Source organism: Mus musculus (genome assembly GCF_000001635.26).
Source record: "Mus musculus strain C57BL/6J chromosome 5 unlocalized genomic contig, GRCm38.p6 C57BL/6J MMCHR5_RANDOM_CTG5".
NCBI classification, from domain to species: Eukaryota; Metazoa; Chordata; class Mammalia; order Rodentia; family Muridae; genus Mus; species Mus musculus.
Genome location: NT_187059.1, coordinates 287,817 through 300,313, shown reverse-complemented (window position 1 = coordinate 300,313; position 12,497 = coordinate 287,817). Strand labels below are relative to the sequence as shown.

Sequence of the window (12,497 nt, the reverse complement as noted above, 5' to 3'; positions counted from 1 at the left end):
AAGTCACAAACAAAGAAAGAAACAATAACAACACCTGCCAGGCTCTCCATCCTTCTACTCTGAAGAGCATGAAACAGAAGATGAAAGTCACCTGGGCAGCACTCCTAGCATCATGCTGAAACCATTCCTACTGTGTTCTATCCTTGGCATGGAATTCCCCAAGGACACCCTGGACAAGCTTCTCAGAGGGACACAGGTCAATCACAGAAAAGCTCTGGGAAACAGCTTTCAGCAATATAACAGGATCAGGGATGGATCCCTTCCCATTGAGCCCAAAGCCTGGACTGAAGGAAGTCCTTTTCTTACCAGTGGGTGTTTAGGCAAAAGCCTCCATGACTTTTGAGGCTTGAAATTTTTCATGCATGCTAAAAAGTGAGTCATTGTCTTTATCTGGCCAGAGGTACTTGTGGCCCTTCCATTAATAACTGTGGTGCCTGTTAAATTGTCAAGGTCAATGCTGGGCCCTAGGATAATTTCCTGCTCATGAGCCTGACCCAGCTCAAAGTCTCCTTTGTCTTGATCCCATTTTACCCGGAAAATTTTTTCTTTTCAATAACGATTTATCCTTACTTTTCCCAAAAGACCTCTATAGACCTCTTTGTAGAAAACCTCTTTCTCTTGACCCGAGGAATTTGAAATTTTTACTGCAGCTATTTTCATTCATGAAAGCGCAGGACAAGTGACTGAGCTGTCTATTTATCTTCAATTCCCATTGTTGGTATTTGGTTGGGTGAGACAGAATTCCATTATATAGTCTAGGCTAGAATCAGTATGGAACCATCTTTCGTCAGTTCCCTGAAGCTTGCATCACCACACTGGATCATCTCTCGACCTGTTCTGTATGTGATGACTGTCTTAGTTCATTCATGCATGGGTGTGTCAGCATGTATGTAGAGTTGGAGGACTGGAATCTGATAAATTCATCTCATTTTTTCTGTGGGTCCTATTATTGAGTCCTTCACCATGGATGAATGAAAGTTCACTATTTGTCCCAGCATGATATATGTCTGTCTGTCTGTCTGTCCCTCTCATACTTCAGGTTGGGGTCTTGGGTATTGCTTAATTTTTTTTTGTTGTTTTAGTTTTTAGAGACAGGGTTTCCCATTAAAAAATTGGGTACAGAACTAAATAAAGAATTGTCACCTAAGGAATACCGAATGGTAGAGAAGCACCTGAATAAATATTCAGCATCCTTAATCATCAGAGAAATGCAAATCAAAACAACCATGAGATTCCACCTCACACCAGTCAGAAAGACTAAGATAAAAATTCAGGTGACAGCAGATGCTGGCAAGGATGTAGAGAAAGAAAAACTCCCCCTTTTTGGCCCTGGCGTTCCCCTGTACTGGGGCATATAAAGTTTGCAAGTCCAATAGGCCTCTCTTTGCAGTGATGGCCGACTAGACCATCTTTTGATACATATGCAGCTAGAGACAAGAGCTCCAGGGTTACTGGTTATTTCATATCATTGTTCCACCTATACGGTTGCAGTTCCCTTTAGCTCCTTGGGTAATTTCTCAAGGTATGGCCTTGAACTTTCTCCAGTGTTAGAAGCCTTTCTGTTCCTTTTCACAGGGCTCGTTCTTTTCTTTAGATTGCGTACAGTTTCCACAGGAGGAATTGCTAACTAGTGCTCAGTCAAAGTCAGGCAAGGTTAGAAAAAAGGCAAGAAGATAGCATGGGAGCCTCCCACTCTGTGGTGACCACCTTACGGTCAGTCCTGAGGCAGAGTGGCTTGAAAGTCTCCACCAAGACACTAGAAGGCTTTGTAAAAGAGATAGATCACATAGCACCGAGGTTTGCGTGCTCAGGGTCCTTAACTATCTCCTCTTGGGAGAAACTCAGGGGAGATTTAGTTGGGGAGCAGGAGAACAGCAAACTTAAAGCAGGAATCATGTTGTTGTGGAAGGTGGTAAGATCATGCTTAAAGGACGAGGAATGTCAACAAGTAGTTAAGGCAGGGCAGAAAATTCTGGATGAAATTCAAGAAAGCCTATCAGAGGCAAAGCGGGGAGAGAGAGTAGGAGCCAAAAGGGAATCATGGTGCACCAATCAAGCATACAGGCCATTCCATGGGTCTTGAACCTGAGGAAAAGATAATGTCGGTAAAGAATGCCCGGGGAGAGTTTAGAAAAGGAGAAAACAGAAAAACAAAAGATAATAGAAAATATAAAGATACAAAAGATAATATAAATTATAAAGATACAAAGGATAATACAAATTAAGTCAATTTACCCTCCTCTCGAGGACTTTGACTAAAGAGGCAGCCTTCATTAAAGGCTTAAAGATAGTTCTCAGGGTCACTGTGCCTCCTCTCATTCACTGGCAGTATTCCCAGAAGAAGGAGATAAGGAAGTAGAGTCTGAACATGAGAGAGAGAAAATAAGTTTTAGAAAAGCAGTTATCCCCTGTTTGGGATCTTTTAGCAAAAAAGATAAAAAATGAAAATAAGCTGTTTCAGAGCTCTCCTGGGAACAGAAGAAAAAATGTGAGACGTCCTACTTTCTCTCTGGCTCCTATGGAGATATTCTTAGCTCTGGTTAGGATATATGTGTCCCTTTGAGACACCAAGTTCTATTCCCTGTCTGTCTATTGTTTGTTTCTGGTGCACCAGTACAAATTGTCCATATATCTGTCAATTCATGTTTGTTTTTGTTATGTTGTTTGAATGATTATTGTTCTGTGTTTCATGTTGAAAAAAATATAAATGGTTAAAACTTTATCTGCTGGCTCTCCATCCTTTACCTTGTTTAAAAAGCAGTCTCAATTTCCACAGCACAAGCTGATAAGTTTGCTACACTGTGGCTGGGAGCCAAGTACAGCTGGAAAAGCCTTGCTGAGGGCCGATTGCAAACGGAGCTCTTAAAGGGGCAGACAGCCTTTTGCTTGTAACGGAAAGTTGGCTTGGGGTTGGGAACTCAGGGTTAGAGTCTTTCTAGACAACATGAACGAACACAAGAGGGCAGGTCTTAAGGGATACTTCAATATGGGGATAGTCTTTGGGCCGGGACTGTGGCAGAGTGTTCAGATTGAGAAAAGTTTGCATTTGGGTTGAGGTAGAGCTCAGAGGGGAGCAGCCTCAGCTTGGCTTGTGTGACATTTCTTAGAGCCTTATTACAGACCTAGCCAGATGTTGTTCTAAATAAAATTCAAATTCAAAGTTTATAAAAGGTCAATTACACTGTGAAATTTATCCATACATTGCGATTTGACTTGCCTACTTTATATAAAGTTAGAGTGTACAGAGTTTGCTTACATGTATAAGTGTCTTTTCCTTGTTCCAAACAGCCATTAATTTGGTTATTGCAGAATATTGATGTTTGATTTATTGCATACCATTATATAAAGTAAAATTGATAATCATCATCCTAAGATAAGTTAAAAATTTATAAATTCATGCATGCATGCATTCCATTTATTGTGTTTAAAAATAGCCTTTATATGAGAAGAAAAATGTATATGTGAATTAAATCACATGATTATTCTTTTGAGTTTCCTCCTGTTTCAGCACAGATAATTAAATTGTGTGCTGAAGATGGTGTTCAAAAATGTTGAACAATCAAACTTTAAGTTGTACATTAATAGTTAATATTATATCTAAGAGCTTACAATTGCTTATGCAACTTATAAGAAAAAATACTGTTTCTTTAAGAAAATTGTTTTTGGACAGTTAAGATCTTATCCTGGGTTGCCTGGAAATGACCCCCAGGATTTGCTTTTGTGTTATAGAGGTTTACATAAAGCTTTAAATAATAAAGATTACAGATAGCTCCTGAGAAGATACAGGATTCTTATATTCATTTGGGTTTTAGAAGATAGTTATTTACAGAGACAACTTAAAGATTTTCTCTAATTTCTGATAAATAAATAAATAAATTATACACAAGTGACTATAATGTCTTTTCAAGCATTCTAGTTACAATCTCTCTTCAAGAGAAACAATTGAAAGGTAATTAGTCACTGTTCATGTTGTATTAAAACTAACAGTTCAGTATCTAAAATTTTGATGAAAATACAAGATTGTATTTTGATGCGTGAGCACCCCTTTTATATTCAACATGTTAGAGCACATACATCATTACCTGGCTCCTATTCAAGAGAAAAATTCCTAAGCTGAAGTTAGCCACTGGCAAGAAAGACTAAACAGATAAGTCCTAGCTGTTTATTTTGTAAATATAAATTGTATATATGACTGGGCTGAAAAGCCACCCTAGAAACAAATGTTCTGTTCTTGTTAATCAAAAGATTCATGACCTACACCTGGCATCATGGCAACCGACTCCCACAGGCTATATCCTGGGGAGGACACAGAATGTATATGAAGGCCTCTATCTCAAACTGGTCATTAGATAATTAGGAAAATTAAAACTTCTTTAAAAACAAAAACATAAAGGGGGGATAAAGGCTATGATGCCAAAGATGGCTCTATGCCTTATAATATTTACTCTTAATTTCTTAAAACTGGATAATGCTTGGAGATCACCACCTGAAAGGCATGGACAATGGCCTCAACCGCCAAGTGAAATGGTCAAGTAGAAGAATGTCCTTGATAATAAATGGTATGGCCCGGATCCTATCTTAATCAGATCCCAGGGAGCTATTTGTGTTTTTTCCACAGGGTGAAGAAAATCCACTTTGGGTTCTGATGTGACTGACAAGGACCGTGAAAGATCAAGATGAATCCCATGATGATCCTGTTATTCTTACTCCTGATGATTGAGACCAGGATAAGTATACCTTTGTGGGCCATAGTAAGATCATGGCCAGTACCTTTACCTGTACATTCCAATTCTTCTACCTTGCCTTTTTTTTTGGCAACTGAATATTTTTAAAGAGAAAGATTATCTCTAATTGGGCAGATTTCATTAGCCAAAATAAAGTGAGCTCTGGAGTGTTATTTAATGCTTTAACACAAGTTGCTCAAGGAGCACAGTCAGGCTCAAGTGATGGAAATAATGTAACTTCACCTATAAACATCACCACGATTATAATAAAGGGAAATGCGACTATTCCCAAAAAGATCACGATGGACTGTTGACAATAATACTGCTATACGCAGCATGCCTTGGTGTCATCCGGACCTTGCATTGCCTATAGTTTTTTTCACCTTGTCAATCAAAAACTTTTTCCTCAGAAAGAAATAACATATTGTTTTGTTTTGTCACCTCCATTGGATTTTGCTGTAATAACTGGTAAAGGAGATGCTACAGGAAAAGAAAATATTTGGCCATATTACCAATGGATTCTAAGTAATGAGACAGGTGTTGGTGCCCAGTTGAAAGAAGGGCTGATGATTTTGAATCAGCGCCTCGATCTGGTTGAGGAACAAATAAGTGTTCTATACCAGTTGGCCCAGTTGGGCTGTGAAAGAAAAGTGGGTGCTCTGTGCACTACCAGTGTTCTATATGATAAATTTACTCATGCATCTAATCTGTCTAGGCAGCTTTCTTTGTATCTTGCAGGAAATTGGTCTGAAAGATTCGATGAGACCCTGGAGGCCCTGAGAGTGGCTGTTCTCAGATTCAACTCAACACGAGAGGACCTGTCATTGACAGAGGGTCTCTCCTCCTGGATTTCATCTGCATTTTCTTATTTTAAGGAATGGGTGGGGCTACTTTTGTTTGCTGCTGTTATCTGCTGTGGACTTGTGTTTATGTTCTGGTTGGTTTACAAGCTCAGAACCCAACAAAACTGTGAAAAGGTCGTTATTGCTCAAGCACTTGCTGCCATTGAACAAGGGGGCCTCCCCTGAAATTTGGCTATCCATGCTTAAGACTTAATTGGCATCTGAGTTCTCTACTCTTGCGCTCCTCGGTTCTGCAGAAAAATGAGAGAGACTCAACAATTAAAGCTTGCCCAGGGCCATACTCAGCTCTTGCTCCCCTAGAGGCTAGACTCATTGAACAGGAACGAGTGAGTAGGTCTTTAACTCTTCTGGATTGTTGGTCTAAGCACCACATAGGAGTCACTCAGAGGTTTGGGCAGTCCTAGAAGACAAGTCAATTTGCATGAGGGTTGAGTGTCCAAGTGTCCCTCCCCTAGGAAAAACGGCACGGGAGCAGGTCAGGGTTGCTCTGGGTAAAAACCTGTGAGTCTAAGAGCCAATCCTGTACATGGCTCCTATTTCTGCACACTAGGGATTCGACCTCTATCTTCATCCATTAAAGAGTGGCTTGCATTTTAATAAAATAAAAAGGGGGAGATGTGGAGAGCCGTGAGCAATCGCCATTACAAGATGGCGCTGGCTTCCTCAGTGCCTATCTAGTAAACAAGCAATGTGCACAGGTGCTGGAGTAAATTTGTGCCAAGTCACTGACCATCTTGGGGCGTAGCAGTGGGGTGATGAGTGAGCAGCTAATCAGGAGCTGACACGTCACATGGAGGGGTATTTAAGCAGCTCCTTTTCCCGGGTTTGGGGTCTTCCTGAGAAGTAAGCAATAAAGCTTTGCTATAGAAGGATCTGTTTGTCCAAGTGTGTTTTGCTGGCGAAACGTTACAAGGACACCAACCCGCTCAGCCCCCACAGGAGAAGTGTGTGGCTAGCAGTCACATAGGCAATGCTCCAAGCTTCTGACCTTCAGGCTAAACTCCTCCCCAGTTACCTAGCAACAGAAAAAATAGCAGCATATTTTAAAAGGGGCTGTTTGGTCCCTCCTTGCTCTCTCACTCCTCTCTCCTCTCTCTTTGTCTTCTTTCTTCTCTCCTCTTTCTCCCTCTCATTCTCTAGCCTTTCTTGTCTCTCTCTCTCTCTCCTTTCCCCCTTCTTTCCTCTTGGCCATGGCCAGTCTCTGTCTTTTCTTTCTTCTCTCTTCCCTCCTGTCTTTCTATAATAAAGCTCTAAAACCATGGACAGTCTCTGTTCATCAAGGCCCACTGAATTTGGAGGATGATGAGATAGGTTTTCTCCTAATAAGCCATTTCTGATCTCCCAATTGAAGGCCTTCCAGCCAAAGTCCTCTGTGCTCACTCTTGTCTGTGTGGGAACCTCTCTTCCCTATGCCCTCTCTCCCATAACCCCGGGGCTACAGGGTATAACCCGAGGGCCTCTTTTGGTTTCAGGGCTGCCCCTTGTCCACCCCCTGTCAAAATGGTCAGAGGCTTGGATGCCCACCTGGGCTGAGTGGAAAGTGTCTGGCAACCTTCCCACTTCAGCCTGGCCAGAGCATAGGTGGAACTCTGGCCAGACATGGGCTATAGTCCCTCCCCCTTCTTTCTCAGGCCCCTTGTTAGTTCCAACAGTTCTGTACATTTTCAGAGACATACTTGGAAATTAGTTACAGTTCTTTATGCAGTTACATTTGCAGGGGATAAAATTGGACAGGAACTGGATTTTGAACAAGTGTTAGTACATGTGTTTAAGCTCCTAATCTTTTATTCCTTCAACAAGAACAACTATGTACAGCCCTTCATGAAGAATGTTACTTTTATATCCATCATTCAGGAATAGTAAATGATTCTATTTAAAAAGTTCGAGTAGGGATAGTCAAAAGGAAAAGAAAAAGGACAGAATCAGGGATGGTTTGAATCCTGATATTCCAATTTCCCATGGCTTACAATATTAAATTCTAAACTGTTTGAACCATGAAATATAATCTTGTTGCTTTTAACTTTTGTACCTTTTATCTTAGGCAGATTGGTTGCCTTCACACAGGATCACTTTAGCAAGCTCAGCTATTTCACCATAGCACTTATTCATGCTATAAAGAAATGCAATGAGTGCATATTCATATACCCTTTGTAGCCTTGGTCTGAATGGGAAAGAGTGTGTGACAGAAGGCCAGTAGCCAGAGACAGGTATGAGAGTTCTTATGCTTCTATCAATCTAAGAGAGTAATACATCAATGCTACCTTTGTCTTCCATCATTGGTAAGAAGGAGCAAAATAGGCACTGACATAAGATAGGCATGGTCACCTAGCTACTATACCCCCATATGGGAATACAAAAAACCAAACCAAAACAAAACAAAACAAAAAACGAAAACAAAAACAAAAACAAAAAACAAGTAAATCTTGTGCCCCTGTCTAGCTACTGCTCATGTTTATAAAATAAAAATGTGGGGATTATAATCTCCCCCCAGCCTTGAGCAGGTAAACAGACACTGAGTGCTTGCTACAATGGGTTTTACGACCTAGGTATTCCATAGGATATTGGCAAACAGAACCCAAGTAGACATCAAAAACACAATCCACAATGATCAACTAGACTTCATACCTGAGAAGCAGGGATGGTTTAAAGTACAAAAAGCCATCAATATAATCTACCATATAAACATACCAATGAAAAATTGCATGCTACTGGGTAAGACTTTGATAAAATCCAATGTATTATGTTGAAAATCTTTGAGAGATCAGGGATAAAAGGCACATAGCTAAATACAATAAAGTCAATATACATCAAGTCAAAAACAAAGATCAAATTAAAAGGAGAGAAACTTAAAGCAATTCCACTAAAATCAGGGACAAGGCTGTCCATCTTCTCCCTGTCTCTTTATTGCAGTACTGGAAGGCCCAGCTAGAGCAACAAGACATCTAAAAGAGGTCAATAGAATACAAATTGGAAAAAAGGAAGCCAAATTATTGTTATTTACAGATGATATGATAGCATATGTATATGAGCCCAAATATTTTAAGAGAGAAATCTAATAGCTGATTAACTCCTTTAGCAAAGTGGCTGGATAGAAAATTAAGTAAAAAAAAAAAATCAGTATTTTGGCTCTATACAAATGATAAATTGGCTGAAAAGGGAATTAGACAAACAATGTCCTTCACAATAATCACAAATAATATATCTTTTTGTAACCAAGCAAGTAAAAGACCTGTATGGCAAGAACTTCAAGTCTTTGGAGAAAGAAAATGAGGAATATATCAGAACATGAGAAGATCTCTCATGCTTATGGATTGGTATCAATGTCTAGGGCATAGGTCTGAAGGGTAGAGTTGCATTAATAAGTACACAAGGGATGCATAGCAACAGTGTGACAATGCATAGTTTATTGAGTGCTCAATAATCTTTTCTAGGTACTCAGAATAAAGGTTGCCTACAGATTCTAATTCTCAACAGCTTCCATATCTCAAGCCATAACTTATCTAGTTTCAAGGTGACACAAACCTCCTTGCTGAGTGAGAATTCTGTCAGCAACCCACTTAATTTAAGTGATGCTTAGTTTAATTAAAAGCAAAGTACATTTCTAATGAAAAAATGGCGAAGAAAGCCACTTCCTCAGGCATACACCTAAATTGGCTTAACATCAGTGTTCTCTGCTGAGAAAGTACATCTTCTCCATGTCTCAGTATCCTGAGATTTACAGAAATCCTTATGTCACCTCGCAGATAGCAGGCTGGGAGTCATGCCATTTTTCTACAGATCAGAAGGATTAACATAGTGAAAATGGACAACTTTTCAAATGAAATCTATAGATGCAATGAAATTCCCACCAAAAACTCCAACATAATTATTTACCTTGAAAGAGCAATTCTCAATTTCATATGAATAAACGAAAAACCTAGGATAGTTAAAAACAATTCTGAACAATAAAATAATTTCTAGAGTTATCACCATCTCTTATTTCAAGTGGTATTACAGAGCAATGGTAATATAAACTGCATAGTGGTATTGAGACAGACAGGTTGATCAATAGAATTGAATTGATTATCCACACATCAATGTATACTTGATGTTTAACAAAGCCAAAACCAGACAATGAAAAAATGATCTTCAACAAATGGTGCTTTTCTAACTTGATAGCTGCATGTAAAAGAATGTAAATAAATCCATATTCATCATCCTGCAAAGTACTCAAGGTCCACGTGGTTCAAAGATTAAGTATCTTGTTTCCCTGAATCCCAGGATCCTCTACTTGATTTTACATGGGTCATGTTGTATATACATGGAGACCTATTAAAATTACACCCAACTTCTTAAAAGAGACTTTATATCCAGAAGGGCCTTAGCAAATGTCTTATAGCAGAGACTGCGGATGGAAGACGCAGACAACTATACCCAGGTAAAATTTTACATCACCATAGATGGCATAAACCAGATTTTCCATGAGAAAATAAAATTTAAACAATATTTATCTTAAAATACAGCCCTATAGAAGATACTAAAAGGAAAATGCCAATCCAATCAGGTGAAGGAAACACAAAATATGTACATGAAATAATATAATTCCACACCAGCAAAAACAAAAGCAGGGGAACACACACACACATATCCATCACCAACATCAGAACAGGAATTACTAATCATTAGTCATCAATATCTCTTAACATCATTGGACTCAATTTTCAAGTAAAAAGACACAGACTAACTAATAGAATGGATGTGAAAAGAAGATCCAGCATTCCATGTCATACAAGAAACAGACCACAACAACAAAGATAGCCATTACCTTAGAGTAAAGGGATGGAAAAAGATTTTCCAAGCAAACAGACCAAGAAGCAACTTATTGTAGCCATCCTGATAGTTTTACAGACTTTCAGTGAAAATTATGGTAGGTCACTTCACACTCAATCATACCAAGAGGATGTTTCAGTTATCATTATCTATGCTCCAAATGAAAGGGCACATACCTTCATAAAACAAATATTACTAAAGTTTAAATAAAACCTAGAATAGCACACATTAACAGTGTGATACATCAATACACTATTATCGCTAAAAGGTAGGTCATTGAGGCAAACAGTAAACAGGGAAATAATGAAATGGAGATATGAATCAAATGGACTTAACAGATCTTCAGACCCTTTCACCCAAACACAAAGTGTAGTCTCCCCTCCCCCAGCCTGAAACCTGCTTGCTCTGGGGTGGAGCTTCCTGCTCATTCTTTCTGTCACGCCCACGTGCTCACCCTGCTACTGGACTCCGAGATTACTTATCAAGTCCCCTCCCCCTTCCTTCATAACTGAATGTTACAACAGTAAAAATTGAGCTTTGATCAGAGTGACTTTTGACTTGGCTTCGTTCTTTCTTCTGCCCGTCTAGTTCTTCTCTTTCAGCCCAAGTTGCCATCTCATTTGAAACGTTCATTGCAAGCTGAGGGCCGGCCTCAACAACAAAGGATATACCTTTTCTCAGAAACTCATGTAACCTTCTCCAAAATTGACCATGTAGCTGGTTACAAGGCAAACATCAACAAATATAAGAAAGCTGAAATAAATCCCTGTATCTTATCAGACCACTCTATTAAACCTGGACTCTAACAATAGAAACAACAGAAAGCAAACAGCCTCATGGGAACTGAACAACTGTCTACTCAGTGATCACTGGGTCAAGAAGAAATGAGTTAAAGTCTTTTGAGAAGTCAATAAAAATGAAGGGTTAACACACCCAAACTTATGGGACATGGGGAATGCAGTCCTCAGAGGTAAATTCATAACACTAATTACCATCCTAAAGAATTGGATTTCTCATACTAGCATCTTAATACTACACCTGACAGCTCTAATAATAAAAGAAGCAAACACACCCACCATTTGTAAACAACAGGGCTGAAAACAATCAATTAGAAACAAATAGAGCAGTAAAAAGAATCAACCAAACAAGGTTTTTTTGGTTCTTGGTTTTTTGGTTTTTTTTTTTTTTTTTTGGTTTTTTTTTTTGTTTTTGTTTTTGTTTTTATTTTTTGTTTTTTGTTTTTTTGTTTTGTTTTTTTGTTTTTTTTTTTTTGAGAAGATCAACAAGACAGGCAAATCTTTAGCCAAACTAACTAAAAGACAGAGAGACAGTACCCAAATTAACAAAATCAGAAATTAAAATGAAGACATGAAAAAAGACACCAAGAAAATCATTAGGTTTTACTTCAACAACTTGTACTCTACAAAATTAGAAAATCTAAATGAAATGGATGATTTTCAAGACAAATGCAAATTACAAAAGTTAAAACTCAATGTCCAGTTAACTGGCTATTCCTATAACCCCTAGAGAAATAGTAGTAGTCAGTAAAAAGAGCCCATCCCCCCCCCCAAAAATAATAATGCTCAGGGCTAGACAGTTTTATTGCAGAACTTTACTGTACTTTGAAAGAAGAGATTATGCCAATACTCCTCAAATTATTCCACAAAATAGAAACAAAAGGAACATTGATAACTCATTCTGAGGCCAGGGTCTCCCTGATACCTAAATTATTCAAAGTCTCAACATAAAATAAGAACTTCAGGCAAACATCCCTTATGAATATTTATGTAAAAATATTGGAAACTGTATCCAAGACTACTTCAAAGACACAACTCACCTTAATCAAGTAGGCTTCATCCCACGGATGCAAGGACAGTTCAATTCATGGAAAATCCATCAATGTATTCCACCATAAAAGCAAATTAAAGAAAAAAATCACATGATCACCTCACTCGATTCTGAGAAAGCATTTGACAAAACCTAACAGCCTATTATGTTAAAATCTTGGAGTTATCAGGATACAAATTGGATATGTAAACATAATATAAGCAATATGCAACAAGGCAATACCCAACATCAAGTTAAAAAGAGAAATTTAAAG

At 38.6% G+C, this 12,497-nt stretch overlaps 1 pseudogene; it reads right to left on the bottom strand.

The window, feature by feature from the left end:
• Positions 1-12,296, bottom strand: part of LOC100041672 — a 29,752-nt pseudogene extending 17,456 nt beyond the window's left edge.
• Between the last annotated feature and the right edge of the window lie 201 nt (positions 12,297-12,497).